General features: G+C 44.3%; 1 protein-coding gene across 2 annotated transcripts in view; it reads right to left on the reverse strand.

Moving 5' to 3' along the window:
* IFT80 (intraflagellar transport 80) overlaps nt 1–21,346 on the reverse strand; it is a 104,408-nt gene that overhangs the window by 64,366 nt on the left and 18,696 nt on the right. The gene's annotated exons all lie outside the window — the stretch shown is intronic.

Below are 21,346 nucleotides of genomic sequence, written 5' to 3' on the forward strand. Positions count from 1 at the left end.
CTGTGCTGAGGAAATGCGCTCTTGGAGGACAGTCAGTTGTTAGCATTACAGATGCTTTAGTCAAAAGACAAAACAAAGAAACAGAAGCAGCAGCAAAAGGAACATATCTTTTGCCAGCTGAATGAATTCTGGGCTGAGAATGATCTTGTAGAGGTATCTTTGGAAAAACAAGACTTAACCATACGAGCTGTCTTTTGGTGGCCTTTAGTAGAATATGATACTCTGGGCTGAGAATTCTCTTCTAGAGGTCCTCTAGCGCTTGACCAACTCTCTGGAAAAATAGGACTTAACCATATGAGCTGCTTTTGGTGGCCTTTAGTAGAATATGATATTTTAAACTTATGTTTTGTTTAGCATAAAGCTTATAGGGATAATTTTTCACCAGTGATCCAAAGAGATGAGAGAAGCAATGCATAGGTTCATACATAAGAACCTGCTAAACTACCATCAGGACTTCAGCTGCACCGCATCAAAAACACACTGTGTTGCACTACCAAGGTTACAACATGCACCCTCATACAATCATATTAGACCACCTTTTTAAAATTTTGCTGCTAATACAAGGAACAGAATTAGCCCCATCCTGCAGACGGATCAGAGAGACAACAATGGATTTGAAAAATCAAATGGGAAGCCCAGGGCTGTGTGTGCTACTGTTATTTCTACCTCCATACTTTTATTTATTAAAAACATTTGTATGTGTTCTCCTACAAGTTTTTCAGTCTTGTGATTTTAACATCAAGAACCTGAGAAACCTGTAAGAGAAGACTTCAGCCTTCCAGGACATTCAGTGAGTGACCTAAAAGTAACTGTTTTATTGCAAAGGAACTTCAGGAGCAGACTAGAAAGGGAAATTGCTGAGCTGCAAGTTATTACAACACTTAGAGCAATGGAATCCCCAGGACTTAACAGGGATATTGGTTTCTTAACTCACTACATACAGTATGTCACAGAAGTGAGTACACCCCCTCACATTTTGTAAATATTTAAGTATATCTTTTCATGTGACAATACTGAAGAAATGACACTTGGCTACAATGTAAAGTAGTGAGTCTACAGCTTGTATAATAGTGTAAATGTGCTGTCCCCTCAAAATTATGCAACACGCAGCCATTAATGTCTAAACTCCTGGCAACAAAAGTGAGTAAACCCCTAAGTGATAATGTCCAAATGGGGCCCAAGTAGCCATTTTCCCTCCCTGGTATCATGTGACTCATTAGTGGTACAAGGTATCAGGTGTGAAGGGGGAGCAGGTTATCGCTCTCACTCCCTCATACTGGTCACTGGAAGTTCCACATGGCACCTCATGGCAATGAACTCTCTGAGGATCTGAAAAAACAAATTGTTGCTCTACATAAAGATGGCCTAGGCCAGTGGTGGCAAACCTATGGCATGGGTGCCAGAGGCGGCACTCGGAGCCGTCTCTGTGGCCACACACATTCCCTCGCACTGCCCCCCCACGCACGAGGTTCTGGAGTCATATCTCATTGAAGCTTCTCCTCTCCCCAAACTCAGGCTCCTTCCCTCAAATCTCCAGGTATTTCCCAACCCAAACTTGGCAACCCTAACTGGGCCTCCTTCAGAGAGACAACAGGGCACTCAAACCTCTTTGAGCTCATGGGCATCTTTGGAATTCTGATGTGGGAGGGTGCAACCACAATGCAGCCCCCAAGCACAACACAGAGGAAAATTCCTCACAGATGTTCCTGAAGTTTTAGAGGGGGGGTTAGATGGGACCCGCTAGGGCAGGGGTGGCCAAACTTACTTAACATAAGAGCCACATAGAATAAATGTCAGATGTGTGAGAGCCACCAGACACAAACATCAGCTGTAGGTAGGTAGGTAGGTAGGTAGGTAGGAAGGAAGGAAGGAAGGAAGGAAGGAAGGAAGGAAGGAAGGAAGGAAGGAAGGAAGGAAGGAAGGAAGGAAGGAAAATAGATGGTGGGAGGGAGCAGGGAGGGAGAGGTGGAAATAAAGCAACTTGAACTTTAAATGCATTCTCCAAGCCTCTGGATGGCTTGGCTTGAAGAAGTGGTTTAAAGAGACATATGCCTTCTATGGTGGGGGTTTCAAGAGCCAAACGATGCATGTGAAAGTTTGGCCATCCCTGCACTAGAGAGATGGGCATAAGGCAGCTTCATGTTTTCATGTGGCCAAGACCTGGTTGTGTTTCATTTTTCAAAACTGTTGTGGCACAGTCCAAGCTGAAGGGAAGAAGAGAGCATGGATGTGTGGGGATGGGGGGGGGGGGGGGTAGAAGAGAGATCAGGACCTTGAATCAAGTACATTTTTTTTCAGGGATGTTGGTTTATTGCAGGAAATGTTGGATCCCACTAATCTGGCAGAAACAGCGTCCGGGATCGCCTCTGGTTTAGGAGTGGAAAGGGAGGAACTGCAGGCTTCCTTGCTTTCAAATACGATGCTTCTGATAGCAGTATCTGAGCAGAGCTCTTTCAAGCTACAGGGACCATAAGGCAAATTGTTGATAAGCTGTTTTTGAACTGTTGCACTGCTGTTCTGGTTTTCCAGAGCATCCCTGACAACTGTTTGTCCAGCCACTGCTTAAAGAGTGCCAGTGAGGGGGTCGACTGCACTGTTGAACAACTCTTAGTGTTAAAGTTTTTCCTATGCCAGTCCTCTCCTCTGCTGCCAGCAGGAACAGTTCCCTGCCCTCCTCTAAGTGGCAGCCCTTCTAATACTTCAAAACAGCAATCATGTCTCTTCCCCTCAACCTCCTCTTCTCCAAACTGAATATCCCCAAGTCCCTTAGCCTTTCCTCAGTGGGCTTGCTCTCCATGGTTACATCTACAGTGAGCACTGTGGCACCTACTCTGTACACATGCACAGGATTGCAGTTTTAGTTTAAAGAAAGAAGGAGATATTGGATTTATATTCCACCCTTCACTCTGAATCTCAGGGTCTCAGAGCAGCTCACAATCTCCCTTATCTTCCTCCCCCACAACACCCTGTGAGGTAGGCGGGGCTGAGAGAAGCTCTCCCAGAAGCTGAAAGAGGAGGAGTGGGGAATCAAACCTGGTTCTCCCAGATAAGAGTCCATGCACTTAACCTCTACACCAAACTGACCCTCCTTTCTCACATCAGACTTTCTAGTTAATACAATTCAGACTATCCCTGAAGTTTCCAAGGGTAGCCATGCTGGTCAATAGAAGAACAACTAGATTCAAGCCCAGGAGCACCTTAGAGACCAACAAGATGTGGGGGAGGGGGCACAAGCTTTCCAGCATTAGATAAAAGGAGCTCCCTCGATTAGATAAAAGGAGCTTTGACTCTCAAAAATCTTGTTCTCTAAGGTGCTGCTGGACTCAGATTTAGCCATATAAATCAGTGGACTCCTTTCATCAACTTAATTTATTAACTAACATCATGTATTCCCTGCCTTCTTCCCCCAAAAGGACACTGAAGTGGTTTAACACACTCTCCCCTTCTCTTTTATCCTCACAATGAACCTATAAGGCGGGTTAACTCAGAGTATATTACTGGTCCAAGGTTTCCCAGCAAGCTACCAAGACAGAGTGGACTCCAGAGGCAATCTGTGAAGCTCTGGTGAACTCTATGCCCAAGAGGTTTAAGGCAGTGCTGAAAAATAATGGTGGCCATACAAAATACTTTGGGTCCCATTTGGACATTATCACTTAGGGGTGTACTCACTTTTGTTGCCAGCAGTTTAGACATTAATGGCTGTGTGTTATATAATTTTGAGGGGACAGCACATTTATACTATTATACAAGCTGTAGACTCACTACTTTACGTTGTAGCCAAGTGTCATTTCTTCAGTGTTGTCACATGAAAAGATATACTTAAATATTTACAAAATGTGAGGGGGTGTACTCACTTCTGTGACATACATTCTTTTTGTTTTATTTCTTATTTGTAATAGCAGACTGTAATGTAATGTAATTTGGAATGGTAGATTGGAATGTATTACTGGGGACTGGGGACAGAGGAGATACACTACACAGCCGGTCACCCCAACTCAAAGAAGAGGATACTATAAGGTCACCTCCATGCTTGGGAGGAGATGGATAGAGCATAATGGAAGTTAATTACTCTCAGCATTCCTCTATTAGGAAGAGTACATCTGCCGATTAATCTCCAATTTTGACATATACTGTATTTTTCGGACCGTTAGACGCACCGGTCCATAAGACGCACCTTCGTCTACGTGCGAAAACAGAGGTATTAGCCATCTTCCACTGCCTGCGCCTCCCAGCACAGCCGTCGGGGATGCGGGCGCCATTGCAGCCTTTGGTCCTCCTCGGCCGGGGGCCGCACAGCTGGAGCCAGGCACGCAGGTGCGGAGGAAGCGTGCCACCCCTCCGCTGCTCAAGGGCCACGTGTCCCGCCGGCGCTTGCGAAGCGCTGGGTTTGCGGTGGGGGCGGAGGGAGCAATCCCAGCGCTTGTCTCCCGGGGGTGTCAGAGCCACACAGCCAGAGCCAGGCACGCAGGCGCGGGGGAAGCGCGCTGCCCCCTCCACCACTGCTAAAGGGCCACGTGTCCCGCCGGCACCCGTGAAGCGCTGGGTTTATGGTGGGGGCGGAGGGAGCGAACCCGGCGCTTGTCTCCCGGGGGCTGCAGGCCCCCTCCCCCCCGCCTCGTCTCCTTTTTTTCAGTATTCGCTCCTTAAGACACACGCACTTCTCCCCCCCACTTTTTTTTGGGGGGGGGGGAGTGCATCTTATTGTCCGAAAAATACGGTATTTATTTCCTTCGCTATGTTTCCCCCCAGAATTAAACCCAAACAAATTGTAACCATATAAACTATGCTTGTTACTCCTGTTTGGTCCTTGAATCTGTTAAACATTTTCATTATATGATATACTAATTTGCTGCTCACCCGCTGTCTATATGTATAATGTATTTCAATGTATTTTGAGGAAGTGTGCTTGCACACAAAAACTTATACTGTGAATAAAACTTTGTTGGTCTTAAAGGTGATGCTGGACCCAAAAACAGAAAAGAGTTTGCCTCTTGGTGGAAGTGAATAATAGAAGGTGTCAGATGAATCTCCCTGTGAAGAGAGTTCTATAGTTCTGATACCACAGCTGAGAAGGCCCTTTCTAGGGTGGCCACCCATCTAGCCACAGATGGCAGGGGCACATGAAGCAGGCAGCCCTTACGATATGGAAGTCATATAGGGCTTCAAGGATCAACTTGTTCTCACACTTGGCAAGCATTAACTCAAACTGCAGAGCTGATTTTCACTCGTACTACTAGCTTTATCATAGTAGACAAGTCAGTAGGCATGGACACAAGTCCCTCCTCCTAAGGAATTTCATGTCCCTTTTTGTTGTTGACGTTTGAGTTGCAATGCTCCAAAAAGCTTTCAGGAGCACTTAAACAGTCACTTTATGCTCATGTAAACAGCAATGTCAGTACTCGCCACGCCACTTTTGACTGAAATCTGAAGAACAGTGGAGTGGCACAATGGGTGTGTGTGTGCTGATGTATATCTGTGTCGATATACATCAAAGTTCTGAAATATTGAGCTGCATCCAAGCAGACCAAGAAGGGCAAAGAGAAACAGAACTAAGCAAATAGAAAAATGGTGAATAGCAGCAGATCAAAAAAACCCAGTAAAACCTGAAAGTTCTTACAGGATAAGAGTTATCACATAACCTGCTTTCTTATATGTGGCTTTGCTTAGATACTACAGGCGGAACATCGTGCATGCACAAGACTAAACACAAGAATCTTCTGAAGTAGCAGCAGCACTCCAGACAGTAGAAACGTTAGTTCTAATCTTACAGTATAATTTTGCCAGAGTAGTCTCCTGCAGCAAAGAATGACCTTTTGAGGGCATAAGGGCTGACCAAACACTGTCAGGCAAAGAGCAATGGTGGTACAGAAGGTGAATCTCCATCAGACACCCCCAAAATTCTGGGGTCTAGTACTGGCATAACATAAAGAACGATTACGCTAAAGCACAATCATCCCCAACCATCTCTCTTTGGCTTCTGGATAACCTCTGTGTATCTCATGGCACAACATGAAGCTTTTTTCCCATAGAAACATTTTCTGGTAATCTTTCACTGCTCTTACCACCAGTAGAGAAGCTATAAACCAGAACAGTGATGGTGGGAGCCTCCTCTAAAAATCATGATCTAACAGCAGCCAACAAAGTTTTTAGATTAGGAGAAATTCTGTGGAACTTGCTGTTGCCTCCAAAAGCGACCGGAAAAGATAAGGAATAAGAGACTGTAATAGTTTTGCTAGCCTTCCTCATGATTGCAAGAGCTGCCTTTGACATTTTTTACAGATTTGGCCTAGGCAAACTGTGGCTATGCCCAGGTTTGATTAAATGAATTAAATTACTTCATCAAAAATATATCAACTGAAGCAGAACATATAATCCTTTTGATGAAATGTGGTTTTAATGCACTAGCTTTATCTAAGAAAACATGCTTCCTTTCACACACAGTTAAAACAGTACAAATTCTACAGGATTTTACTGATTCAAAGTGAAAATATTTGCATGCATCTTATCTGCATTCCCACATCATCTGTGTTGCTTAAATCATGAATATAAGGAGGAGGAGGTTTTCTCAGAGTGGCTTACAATCTCCTTCCCTGCCTCTTCCCACAATAAACACCATAATAATAATAATAATAATAATAATAATAATAATAATAATAATAATAATAATAATAATAATAATAATAATAATAATAATTTTTTATTTCTATCCCGCCCTCCCCGCCAAGGCAGGCTCAGGGCGGCTCACAACATAAAATACATTATACATCAGTTATACTTATAAAATCATGGTTAAAACAATTACAGATTATTAAAATTAACATTAACAATATGGTGCTATAAACATTAGGTCTTCAGTAGAATTCAGTAACTAAAAGCATTTTCAGCGGCACTTCCTAGCTTGTCATTAGTTGAAGGCTATCTTGAAAAGGTGGGACTTACAGGCCCTACGGAATTGATCTAAGCATCGTAGGGCCCGCACCTCCTCTGGGAGTTGATTCCACAGCAGTGGGGCTGCGACAGAGAAGGCCCGATCCCGGGTGGCCTTCAATCTGGCTTCCCTTGGCCCAGGGACATTCAGCTGGTTTTTTCCAGCTGACCTCAGCGCTCTCTGGGGCTCATATGGGGAGAGACGGTCCCTCAGGTAGGCAGGTCCTCGGCCATATAGGGCTTTAAAGGTGATAACCAGCACTTTGTAGCGAACTCGATATACCACTGGCAGCCAGTGCAGTCCGCGTAGCCTCGGCTGTATGTGCTCCCACCTTGGGAGCCCCAGCAACAGCCTAGCCGCCGCGTTCTGCACCAGCTGCAGTCGCCGAGTTCGGCACAAGGGCAGCCCCATGTAGAGGGTGTTGCAGTAGTCCAGTCTCGAGGTGACCGTAGCATGGATCACCATTGCTAGGTCACGGCGCTCCAGGAAGGGGGCCAACTGCTTCGCCCGTCGAAGATGAAAGAACGCGGACTTGGCAGCGGCTGCTATCTGTGCCTCCATTGATAATGAAGGCTCCAGAAGAACCCCCAAGCTCCTGACCTTATGGGCTGCTTTCAGCAGCACACTGTCAAAGACCGGCAAGGGGATTTCCCTTCCCAGGGCACCGCAACCCAAGCAAAGGACCTCTGTCTTCGTTGGATTCAACTTCAGCCTGCTCAGTCTGAGCCAACCTGCCACGGCTTGCAGTGCTAGGTCCAGGTTTTCTGGGACCTGTGAGGTAGGTGGGGCTGAAAGAGCTGCTCTTGAGAGAACAGCTCTGAGGGCATTGTAACTGACCCAAGTTCACCCAGCAGCTGCATATGGAAGAGTGGGGAATCAACCCTGGTTCTCCACATTAGAGTCCACCACTTTTACCCATTACATTAAACTGGCTCTCAAACTACTGCTGTAGTTATATAACAACAGCGTGCTGCTTGAAGATATCACAACTATCCTAACCAATAAAGCAAGAAAACGACTGCAGATTTATACCTTCTCTCTGAATCAGAGGCTCAGAGCGGCTTACAATCTCCTATATCTTCTCACCCCACAACAGACACCCTGTGAGGTAGGTGGGGCTGAGAGGGCTCTCACAGCACCTGCCCTTTCAAGGACAACTCCTGCGATAGCTATGGCTAACTCAAGGCCATTCCAGCAGCTTCAAGTGGAGGAGTAGGGAATCAACCCGGTTCTCTCAGATAAGAGTCTGCACACTTAGCCACTACACCAGACTGGCAAGAAGCTAAGAAGAATCATTAATTAACATTACAGGTTCTTGTGCTTTACTACTGTGAAATTTTCAATTGATTTCATGTGAACTTTTTATAACTACCACACATATTTCCCAGTGGCAAATATTTTCTGGATTAGGTCTCAATAGGCAAGTAAATTAAAATGTGGGTTTAGTTTAATTTTAAATGTTATAGTGGGGTTTTTTTTGTCCTTCCTGCTTCCCCCACCCTCTTGTCCTCTGGATGCCCTGGCCTGATCCTCCCTTCCTCTGTGCTTCCATTTCACTATCTAGACTGTTCACTATGGGACAGTGCAAATGGACATGGAATAAGAGGAGCCAGCACCATTAGGATACTCAAGGACCAATTTTACTTTATCAGCAAGATAAGGAACTGCAGCAGTCAAACGCAGAACTCATCACATACTTAAAACAGTGAGGACCAGGGATGAGATGGAGACATGTCAGACCCACTCTGTCTGCACATCCCTGTATTCTGGGCAAGGCCGGTCTGACTCCAAGCCCTGAGAAATCAAACTGCATACCACTCAGGCTTCCCATTACCAAACATTTACTGATCCTAAAGCGAAGCCTGCTCCTTCTTCCAAGCCAAGTGATCTAGGCCAGGTCACCAATGCCATGCAATAACCAGGACTGGTGCTAGCCACCCTATGGATGGAAAATAGTGCAGCAACTGTGACCACTAATGACGACACATGTGGGTGACTCCAGTCCAGCCTCTTGGGTCAAAGGAGGTGTGTCAAAGAGGAAGGGGGTGGCGCAATGTTGCCTTATACAGCCTTCTTTTATGCCACCCCCACATTGTGAATGCACTCACTTGGGTATGCTTATGTCTACTGGTGCCCTTCTGTGGGCCACCCAAAACCCTCTTGCCGTCTTCATTTTCAGGGGAGGGAATTGAGTGGCATTGTGTTTGTCACAGTTAACCTTAATAACAACTATATTTTATTTTGAATTGCTTTGGTTTACATTCAAAGTTTGGTTAAATTAGTTCAAAATTCTATCTTAAAACTGTGCCCCAAAGCCTTTCCTCTCTTCTTTACTTCACACCCGTTTACTGATATGTGAATACTGAATTCCCAGTATTCTTTCCTTAATTTCATGTGAAGGCTCACTATATATGTCAGGGGTAGCCAAATTGCAGCTCAGGAGCCACATGTGGCTCTTTCGCACATATTGTGGCTCTCAAAGCTCTCCTTTTGGCTGGTTTGGAGAATGCAGTTAAAGTTGCTTTCCTTCCTCCTGTCCCTCCCCCTTCATCTATCTGCCTTTCTCCCTCCTTTCCGTCCTTCCTTCCTTCCTGTCTTGTTGCTCTCAAACATCCGACGTTCTTGTCTTTCAGCTCTCAAACATCTGACGTTTATTCTATGTGGCTCTTATGTTTAGCAAGTTTGGCAACCTTTGATATATATATTAATCTGTGCTGGAAATAAACACCTTAGGTGAGAAACAGTCATCACTTAGGCCCATCAAGTCATCTAGTTCGGAGATACCCCTTGTGGTTAACTGTCATTCTTTTATTGGTTAAATTTTTTTTTACCAGCTAATAAAAATTTAAGTTTTCATTCCACAAGTACATTGTGAAATTCACTATCAATGGCTACTATAACAGAAAGTTTTAAAATGGGATTAGACAAATTGATTGAAGAGATCTCCATCTATGACTCTGGGGAACATACACATTCAAAGGAGGCGAATACTAGTGTTAGGAGGCATCATTAGGAGAAGGATTTTGGTTTCCATGCTTGTTTGTTTGCTCTCCAAGGTAAGCAGTCAGTTGGCCCCCATGTGAAACAGGATGCTGGACTAGAAAGACCATTGATCTGATTTAGCAAGGCTCTTACATTCTTATGGAGCGGGGGGAGCTCTTTCTACAATGGATTTTCCCAACTATGGATCATGTGAAAAGGAGAAGACATGCAATTCATTCCTGAGTTCACCTAAACTTCCCAGAGCAGTAATACAGGGGGGAAAAAGCTCCCAGAAGGGTCAGATGAAAAGGATGTCTTACTACACAAATGACCACTCAAACACATTACAAGTAAGAACAAGTTTGTTTTTATCTTCATGCATTCTCTGCAGTCTCACATGGGTGGTTAAGCATGCTAACTTGCCAGTAAGCAGGTGAGTGTGACTCTTAATTGAATAGGTTTTATAATATGGCTCTCCCAATATTTGCTTCCTTTCTAGCACTGACATCTAAGCAGTAATGGCTAATGAATTTGGAAGAAGATGACATGACCATTTTTACAGGAGAAAAATACTGGTAAAACAATGTCATGTAACGGGGGAAGGAAGAAGCTATCTTGGGTAGAAATTCAAAACTAGGACATGACCACCTTCTCTCTGTGAAATGGAGAGTCACATTTCAGTGCTTTAATTTACTAACCCAGGGGTGGCCAAACTGCAGCTCCCAGAGGTGGGGGAGGAACTTAATGCAAGTTTACTCTCAAGTAAGCATGCTTAACATCAGGACCCTCTGTCAGCTTCACAGTGTTGACCCATAGGTAGGTGACTATTTCTGCCATGTTTGAAGCAGGGAATGAAGGGGAAATAGGCTTGCAAGCTCTTCCTCATCACAGAAGTCACCTAGTGAATGGGGAAAGAGAGCGCAAGAGTCAAGGGAGCCACTTGGAGGGATGGAATTAAACAGGGCAGCACAGGGTTCCCCCATAGTTTCACAGCTCTTGTAGGAGCAGTATTTACTAACCTTGCTGTCAAGGCAGAGAGAGATGCATAATGATGCAAACGGTGGTCATTGATTTATATGGTTCATGTGTGTTTTCTTCTCCCCTGATGCCAAAAAATAATTCCCTAACCTTTCTCTGTGCTGGTTTTATGGGGACTATTATTCCCAGTGTTTCTTTTTTTTTAAAGTCTCCTTCTAGCATGATCATGCTGTGACGTATTTGCGCAGTATTTTATCTTCCTGTGCAAAGAAAGTATTAAAAGTTTTAATAAAGATGTATGTGAAATATTTGTTTATGTCTTGTGGTTCTCAAACATCTGACATTTATTCTATGTGAATCTTACATTAAGCAACTTTGGCCACCCCAGTACTAACCCCTGAGGCAGAAGTGATGGCCAACAAAAAAAAGCTATCTTAAAAGATAAAAACTATACAGGACAAGTAGTCAGGGGTTGAAAAGGCTTAAATGTTAACTTAGAATGCACCAGGGATAAATGCCATTATAGTTATAGGTGGTTAGACTCCATGCATATTAAATAAAACTTTATGGAAAGTTTTTTATTTTTCTCTGAGAAAACTGAATTCCCAGGTATGGACACATGAAAATAAGAGATTGCTGCTAAGTAAAAAGGTAAAGGTAAAAGTAGTCCCCTGTGCAAGCACCAGTCGTTTCCGACTCTGGGGTGATGTCACATCACAACGTTTTCACGGCAGACTTTTTACAGGGTTTGCCATTGCCTTCCCCAGGCATCTACACTTTCCCCCTAGCAAGCTGGGCACTCATTTTACCAACCTCGGAAGGATAGAAGGCTGAGTTAACCTTGAGCCGACTACCTGAACTCAGCTTCTGCCAGAATCAAACTCAGGTCGTGAGCAGAGAAATTGGATTGCAGTACTGCAGTTTTACCACTCTGCACCATGGGGCTCTTTGCTGCTAAGCAGACTATAGCTAAGAAGGCTAAAGGTGATTGTTAGTGCTATTTTGCCTCTGCTTTGGGAGCACTTTTCAATAACGTCTGCTGGGTCATTTAAGAACAAAAAGGTACCTTATTTTCATTTTGAAAGACAAGGAGTTCTCTAGAAAGTGCACTCTCTGTGATGGCAAAGAAGAATTAATGGACAAAGTCACCTCTTCTACTCATGTGACCTGTAGGAGAGGAAAACTACTGGAGGGGAGGAGGGAGCTCCTACTTTTCCAATACTCTCTGGAATTTTTTTTGTAGTTGGTCTGCACAGGCTTATTTCCCACATCGGACTACAAAGATGAACAAAGTACTATTTGTATGTAAGCTCCGAACTCTCTCTGGGGATGCATCAGGCACCAGGCTGTGCATAAATGGTTCTACCTATGTTTATGGTGATAGCTTTTTAAAAAAGGTTTTGAACCCTTGGGGTGGGTGCAAGTAAAACAACTCATCTATGAGGACAAGACTTCGTTGCTGTTAAGCACTCTGCATGTCCCCAATATCTAATACTGGAGCTTTTTATCTTATTAATATACCATCTGGAGTCATAAGTAGCAACAAAGTCAAGTTTCCAAGCATCAAATTATTCAAGAAAACTATGAGAAGCTCCAAATGGATTTACCTAGTTGAGTTAACTGGCAACAACATGACAAAATGAAATTTAAAGTATGTAAAATTATTTCTTATTTATTTAGGATATTTATGTTTCTGTGAGAAAAATGAGTTCCCACTACAGCGCTCTTATCTAATGACACTTTAGCCTCTTCCTACTCGCCAATATGAATGTGGAATTGTATTGCTAGCTACTAAATTGATTGTGATTAAATTGTTGTTAGTTGATTAATTGGATGATTAGTTAATTGTTTGGCTTCTGATGAACTTTATATTTTATGGCAAATTAATTGAAGAAGGGTATTGATTGGGAGGGTTTTATCTATTAAGGAGCTATTGAATAAATCAAGAAACTTATTAGCTAATCAATTAGAGGGGAAGAAGATGATATTGGATTTATATCCCACCCTCTACTCCGAAGAGTCTCAGAGCGGCTCACAATCTCCTTTACCTTCCTCCCCCACAACAGACACCCTGTGAGGTGGGTGGGGCTGGAGTAGGGTTGCCAAGTCCAATTCAAGAAATATCTGGGGACTTTGGGGGTGGAGCCAGGAGACTTTGGGGGTGGAGCCAGGAGACACTGGGGGAGGAGCCAGGAACAAGGGTGTGACAAGCATAATTGAACTCCAAGAGAGTTCTGGCCATCACATTTAAAGGGACAGCACACCTTTTTAAATGTCTTCCTTCCATAGGAAATAATGAAGGATAGGGGCACCTTCTTTTGGGGCTCATAGAATTGGATCCCCTGGTCCAATCATTTTGAAACTTGGGGGGTACTTTGGGAAGAGGCACTAGATACTATATTGAAAATTTGGTGCCTCTACCTCAAAAAACAGCTCCCTCAGAGCCCCTGAAACCTCCAGAACAATTCCCCATTATACGCTATGAGAATCGATCACATAATGAGGACGTTTCCCTCTCCCCCCCCCCCTTCTGGCCAGACTGAAGCAGCGGATCAGCCTCTCAACTCACCATTTGCTGCCAGCTTCTTCACAGAAACACACACAGACACACCATCCTAAATGGAAGCCTTTCGAGTCAAGCCTCTGGAGGTGCAAAGGCACATGGTCCTTTGCAGGCGGGGCTCCCTCTCTCCCCCCCTCCCCCGCCAGCCAGCTGATTGGGACCGGAAGCAGCCTGGGAAAACTGAAGAAAGGCTGCTGCGATCGGGGCTGGGTGGGAAGGGCAGGGCAAGGAAAAGCTGCTGAGATCGGGGCTGGGTGGGAAGGGCCGCCATTCCCCCCCCCCGCTTTCCAGAGTTTTGGCTAGCGGGAGAAGAAAGCTTCAAATCGGGGGTCACCAGGCAAAGCGGGGGATTTGGGAAGCCTAGGCTGGAGAGGGCTCTTACAGCAGCTGCCCTTTCAAGGACAACCTCTGCCAGAGCTATGGCTGACCCAAGGCCATTCCAGCAGCTGCAAGTGGAGGAGTGGGGAATCAAACCTGGTTCTCCCAGATAAGAGTCCGCATACTTAACCACTACACCAAAGTAGAGAGCCAGTTTGGTGTAGTGGTTAAGTGTGTGGGCTCTTATCTGGGAGAACCAGGTTTGATTCCCCACTCCTCCACTTGCACCTGCTAGCATGGTCTTGGGTCAGCCATAGCTCTGGCAGAGGTTGTCCTTGAAAGGGCAGCTGCTGTGAGAGCTCTCTCCAGCTCCACCCACCTCACAGGGTGTCTGTTGTGGGGGAGGAAGGTAAAGGAGATTGTGAGCCACTCTGAGACTCTTCGGAGTGGAGGGTGGGATATAAATCCAATATCATCATCTTCTTCTTCAAACTGGGAGATTGTAGGGTTGGGATTTTAAATTAATTTAACTATTAGATTAAATTATTAGTAAACTAGCTAAATCTGATTAGCGAGGGGGGAGGGGTTGGAAGTTTAACATCTGAAATAAGGTGGTGAGTGAGGACATATCCATGTTGGTTGACATGTAGAGGGGTCAATCGGAATTGCTCGCCTCTGTCATTGCTGTTATGTAATGCCAGGTCCATAAATAATAAGACCTCAATCCTTAGGGAGTTCCTGATTAAGCAGAATATGGACCTGGCTTGCGTGACCGAGTCCTGGGTGCGAGATGGGGAGACTGTAGCTCTCCCCCAGATGGCTCCCCCAGGATACTCGGTCTTTCACCAATCACGGACTAGCAGGTGGGGGGGAGGGGTGGTGCTATTCATATGAGAGAATTACTCTTTCTGGGCTCTCCTGACCCAACGATCAATGGTATAGAATGTGCCGGTCTGGCGTGGGATGTGGGGGACGGGTTGGCGATCTGGTTGGTGTACCATCCGCCTAACGCACCAGCCAGCGCCTTACTATCCCTGATGGAGGCGGTAACAGAATGGGAATTGGAGTACCCAAGGCTTTTGATCCTGGGCGATTTCAATGTCCATGCCGGTGATGTGACCTCCAATCAGGCGATGGCCCTAGTGTCATCCATGGTAACACTGGGACTCTCCCAATTTTTTACAACACCCACTCACCAGGCGGGGCACATGTTAGATTTGGTCTTTGTGGCCAGGGTTTTGGTGGATGGTATTACTGCAGAGGCGGTGCAATGGTTGGACCACTTTGCCCTCAAGGCTCGTGTGGATGCTCCACCCCAAGCCCGTTTGGCTCGCCCATGGAGTCTGATGGACCCTGAGTGGCTCCAAATGGCTCTGCGGGATCCCTGGCAATTTCCTTGATGATCTGGTTGAGTCTTGGCATGGCCAACTATCCAGGGCCATCAATGAGATCACACTTCGACACCCTCAGCGCCCTCGTGTTAAGCTCTGTGGTATACCCCGGAGCTGCGAAAGCTGAAACAAGGGCTCAGACGGTTAGAGAGGCAAGTGGCGGCGTACTTGAGACGAAGAGACTAGAACATCTTATAGAGAGTTTATGAGGTCCTATGAGATGGCAGTCAAAGCCACAAAGAAGAATTACTTTGCAACCAAGATTGCGTCTGCAAATTCGCGCGCAGCACAATTGTTTAGGATAATTCAGAATCTTACAACACAGCCTCAAGGCAGGCCAAATGTTAGTGAATTAGACATTGGCTGAGAGGCTTTTGCGAAATTTTTTGCAGATAAAATCGCATCGCTCCACCACGACCTTCCCGCCACATTGGATACAGTACAAGAACTCGAGGTTCCGTGCCTGTATTCTGGTTCAGTTCTGGATCACTTCGACACCCTTAGCTTGGAGGAAGTTGACAGAATCCTCTCTACTGTACGCCCAACAACTTGAGATTTGGACCCATGTCCCTCCTGGCTTATTAAATCTTGCCAGAGGGAACTGAGATGTCCTATACGGGACATCGTAAATAGATCCCACTCAGAGCTGTCCCAGAGGCACTCGCTAGATTGTGGGGTGCCACAGGGGGCAGTGCTCTCTCCGATGTTGTTTAACATTTACATGCGACCCCTTGGCCAGATTGCCCAGAGGTCCGGGCTTGGGTGTCATCAATATGCTGATGACACCCAGCTCTATCTACTAATTGATGGTCGGCCTGACTGCGCCCCAAAAAATCTGGACCTGGTGCTGCAAGCCGTATGTTGGCTCAGGCTGAGTAGGTTGAAGTTGAATCCAACAAAGACAGAGGTCCTTCACCTGAGTCGGGGCGGTCTGAGAAGGGAAATTCCCCTTTCCAGTTTTTGACGGTGCGCCATTGAAAGTGGTGAGCAAGGTCAAGAGCTTGGGGGTACTACTGGAGCCTTCCTTGTTAATAGAGGCCCAGATAGCAGCCACTGCTAAATCCGCTTTTTTTCACCTTAGGCGGGCGAGGCAGCTGGCTCCCTTCCTAGAGCGTGACGACTTGGCAACAGTGATCCATGCAACGGTCAGCTCAAGATTGGATTACTGTAATGCTCTCTACATGGAGCTGCCCTTGTACCGAACCTGGAAACTGCAGCTAGTGCAGAATGCAGCAGCCGGACTGTTACTAGGGCTCCCGAAGTGGGAGCACATACAGCCGAAGCTGCGCGACCTGCACTGGCTGCCAATTGTATACCAGATTCGTTACAAAGTGCTGGTTATTACCTTTAAAGCCCTATATGGCCGAGGACCTGCCTACCTTAGGGACCGTCTCTTCCCATATGTGCCCCAGAGAGTACTGAGATCAGGAGCACAAAATCTTTTGACAATCCCCAGGCCGAAGGAGGCCAAATTGAAGACAACAAGAGAAAGGGCCTTTTCGATCGCAACTCCACACTGGTGGAACCAACTACCAGATAAAGTGTGAGCCCTGTGGAGCCTTGCACAATTCCGTAGGGCCTGCAAGACCACTCTCTTTAAGCTGGTCTCTCATAATGTGGATCCTAGCCTATCATATCTGGTCATCATAAATTGCAAGAGGAGAACATCTAGAATATAGCACCTGGAAATGTTAGAATCTAATTAAATTGATGGTTTTAATTATAATGTTTTTAATGTGATAGCAAATATCGTTAACTGTATATTGTTGGATATAATGTTTTATTATTGTAACCTGTTTTTATGCCATATTTTGTGAGCCGCCCTGAGCCTGCTAGGGCGGGATATAAATAAAATATTATTACGGTATTATGTGCTACTTCTTCTGAGTCCTGCTTGAGGCAGCTTACAATAAAACTATATCACAGCAAGGAAACAAAGTGATTCATATTCAGAAGAAATGAACCCCAATTTTACATATATAGTGATGACCCTGACTAATTAGGGAAGACTTTTTGGGACATGATAGCTCAGTTCAACTACCAACTACGCAAAGTAGCAGTTTTGGTTCCTCCGCTCAAAATGAACTTATTTATTTTGGGATATTTAGATCTAATTTTGGAGATTTATGTCTCACCTTTCTTTTATGGAATATCTGGTTAACATTACTATAAAATCATTTACAAAATGTAAAAAGTAAAAAAGTAAAAACAAATGTTATATTCACAATGATTTGTAACATGCTGCACCCCAAGCTCAACAGATTTTTTTTTTTAAGAAGAAGATATTGGATTTATATCCCGCCCTCCACTCCGAAGAGTCTCAGAGCGGCTCACAATCTCCTTTACCTTCCTCCCCCACAACAGACACCCTGTGAGGTGGGTGGGGCTGGAGAGGGCTCTCACAGCAGCTGCCCTTTCAAGGACAGCTCTGCAAGAGCTATGGCTGACCCAAGGCCATTCCAGCAGATGCAAGTGGAGGAGTGGGGAATCAAACCCGGTTCTCCCAGATAAGAGTCGACACACTTAACCACTACACCAAACTGGCTCTTCTTTGAAAGAAGAGTACAAAGAAGTGGGATTCTGTACTTACGTGGATTAATCTGAGGAAGGCTAACAAATTGGAGTTAGATGATCATGTCCCTATCACAGAGTAAAACCCTGTCAGATTTGTCTGACACATCCTATATAACTAACTACAATAACGGCAGAGATGCAGCCAAGCAAAGGGACAAATCAACTATTACAATGCTATGGGGGAGGGACGGTGGCTCAGTGGTAGAGCATCTGCTTGGGAAGCAGAATGTCCCAGGTTCAATCCCTGGCATCTCCAAAAAAGGGTCCAGGCAAATAGGTGTGAAAAACCTCAGCTTGAGACCCTGGAGAGCCGCTGCCAGTCTGAGAAGACAATACTGACTTTGATGGACCAAAGGTCTGATTCAGCATAAGGCAGCTTCATATGTTAATAATAATAATAATAAAATTTTAGGGAGGGACGGTGGCTCAGTGGTAGAGCATCTGCTTGGGAAGCAGAAGGTCCCAGGTTCAATCCCCGGCATCTCCAAAAAAGGGTCCAGGCAAATAGGTGTGAAAAACCTCAGCTTGAGACCCTGGAGAGCGGCTGCCAGTCTGAGAAGACAATACTGACTTTGATGGACCAAGGATCTGATTCAGTATAAGGCAGCTTCATATGTTCATATGTTCATTTATGGTTTCCTGAAACTTTAATGTGCATGCTCTTACATCAGGTTTCCCAAAAACTTCTGGATAACTGCTGTTTAAACCGGATGCTGGGCTAGATGACTGGGTCTGATGCTGAAGGGATCTGCTCATGCTTCACCTGCCCTTAAGAGGTAGAAGAATGATCCATAACTGAATGGTGCTTTTTCCAGCCTAAGGACAATGTGCCACTATTTGAAAGAGCATTCTGGAGCTAGCGTAGATCTCTCCTGGATCTTAAAACCAGGAGAGACAGAAGAGTAGTTGGTACAGTGCTCCATCTCTGAGGTGGAAAGGCTGTCACAGGGCTAGTCAGCTGCAATCTTATGTCTTTAAAAGGCAAAAAGAAGGGACAGTTGAACTAGGCCCACAGTACTCTTTAAATTCCAAGGAAGACCAGGACATAGGCACAGGTGAGTATTACAGAGTAAAGGTGTGACCATTCACTCACTTCTCTGAAGCAATGGTTAACTTATGAATTGAAAACTGATCCTCTGGTCTAGAATCTTGAGGCTGAAAAGTGTGTCAGTGAGCCAACGTAAAGAAAGGAATGATGTTATCATATCAGCAGGAGAGAAACAAGAATTCAGAGCCATTCTGAACCAATTACGCACACAAAATGAGAGAAGACAGAAGAAGAAAATGTCAGACAGTATTGGTAAGATGTGACCTGAAAATAAGCAACAGTGTTCAGAGTGGTAGCAGAAAGTAAAGAAGAATGTTGAAAAGGCTGAAAGAATGGACAAGGCATGCTTTGGACCACAGAGAGAAACAGCAAAGGAAAGAATCAAAGATAATTCCAAGCCTCTATGGAAGAGATTATAGTAGCTGTGTCAGTCCTAAGGGAAATAAACCCTGACTATTCCCTGGAAGGTCAGATGCTGAAGCTCAAATACTTTGGCTACCAAATGAGAAGGGAAACTCACTGCAGAAGATCTTGATGCTGGGAAAGACAGAAGGCAAAAGAAGAAGGGGATGGCAACTGACATGAATTTGAGTGGACTTTGAAGGATGGTGGAAGACAGGAGAGCCTGGTGTGACTTGGTCCATGAGGTCACAAAAAGTCAGACTCAACTATGCGACTGAACAACAAAAGTGAGAAGGAAGGGTTCAGTGAAACGAGAGGGGTTTTTAAAAGATGAATCCCGTACTACAAAATTGTTTGAACATGAGTCTCTGGTGTAATTTAAGTGGAAAGTGAGAACCCCACAAGGAACAAGGCAAGAACATGCTACTAAAAACTGTATTAGTAGAAAACTACACATCAACAGGTATCCTTAGCTGCTTGTCTTACTTTCTACACAACAAATGAGAAAAGCATTGCATTTAAGATAGGAACTTCCTTAAAACAGTTGAAAAATATATCTTACTCCTGTGGTTGGAAATGTTGTCCATAGGCTAACAGAATTAAGATAATTTGTTTGAGAAAGACAAAGATAAAGAAACTAACACTTCATCCAACCCATCTACAAGCAGCTTCTTAATGTTAAAAGGTCACACGATTTCAGTGTACTAACACAAAGCAGAGTTAGGTGCATTCTCTGAAATGGAACATAAATACACTATTTAGCACATTGTTATTTTGCAATGTTAAGAAGTATGTACTTAATTAAATGGCATTACCTGCAAGTCTTGATAGCACATTCTGAACTGCATTTCAAATATTAGGAATATTTATTGCGCATTCCTAAACAGAGTTATACTCGCCAGTTAAATCAATGGGTGTAGAAGCATATAACTTTTCTTAGGTCTGTGTTGTAAATATTCTGGGAGCAGCCTATGTGGCTACAGAGACCTTCCATTCCAGAGACAGAGAAAATCCATCCCATGTTTTTCTTGCAGCTTTGTCTGTGCTGCAATGTATTTTAATGGAGTGGAATTCAGTTTCACTTTTCAGGGTTTATATAGCCACTTAGAAGGTGTTCCTTGCTGGAGTTGTGTGACCTTCCAAATAGAGAGTTGATGCTTTGAGTCAGCATGTTTCTGCTGAATGGATCTTAGAACTGGTGCCTGCTGAGTACTCTGACCTGGCAACCCACAGCCAAAAGGGGATATTACACTGAACAGCCAATGTCAATTTGAGTAGACCTGAGGGTGGGGGGAGAAGCTTGCAATGCCCAGCCATTTCATGTTTTCCTAAGCCCAGAGCATTTTATATTTTTTAGTTTCTGCTGTGGTCCTTGTACTTTTCTTGATGTTTTATTTTTAAAATTATATTGCCAAATCCCACTATTTCCCCCCATTCTCATTTTAAACAAAACATTGCAGAAGTTTTAAGCATGTTTGTATTTTAAGCAAAAAAATAATATCTTTAGTTGTGTTTCTCTGTATCCTTTATAAAGTTTATATCTCCTCTACCTGGAATTACATTTTATGGTAAGTATGGCCCAGCTCCACAAAGTCCTATTTATGTCAGATGTGGCCCTCATAACAAATCAGTTCAAAACTCCTGCTCTAAGAGATGCAACTGAATTCGAACAACTGATTACAAAACAAGAAGAGCATTTTAATACGATGGATATACATGTTACTACTCCAGCTAAAACAGAAGAACAAGTGAAAAAATGTACAATCAAATGGATGCAGATTTTAGAGAGCAGATACCTATGGATCAATGGGAAAGCTTTATGGGGGGGGGAATCAACTTTATAGCCAGTCAAGCATTAAGATATACCATCTAAGAAGCAAAATGTTTTCAGATGGTATATAACCACAAAGGACATTGAGAAAATGAACAACAACTCTAAAGGAAAATGCTGGAAATTCCAAGACACAGAAGGAGCTTTTTCATATGGTGGACTTGTGAAAAAGAAAAAAAAAACATATTAACACTCAAATTCTCTATAGAAGCTAAGAATATGCTATTAGGTATACTGCCTAATAAATTACCAAACATTCGTGAAGGGATATTCAAATACATGGTGATAGTGGCTAAAATTATCTAAACAGCAAAATGGAAGCTAGATGTCT

Source organism: Heteronotia binoei, chromosome 6 (genome assembly GCF_032191835.1).
Source record: "Heteronotia binoei isolate CCM8104 ecotype False Entrance Well chromosome 6, APGP_CSIRO_Hbin_v1, whole genome shotgun sequence".
Taxonomy (NCBI): domain Eukaryota; kingdom Metazoa; phylum Chordata; class Lepidosauria; order Squamata; family Gekkonidae; genus Heteronotia; species Heteronotia binoei.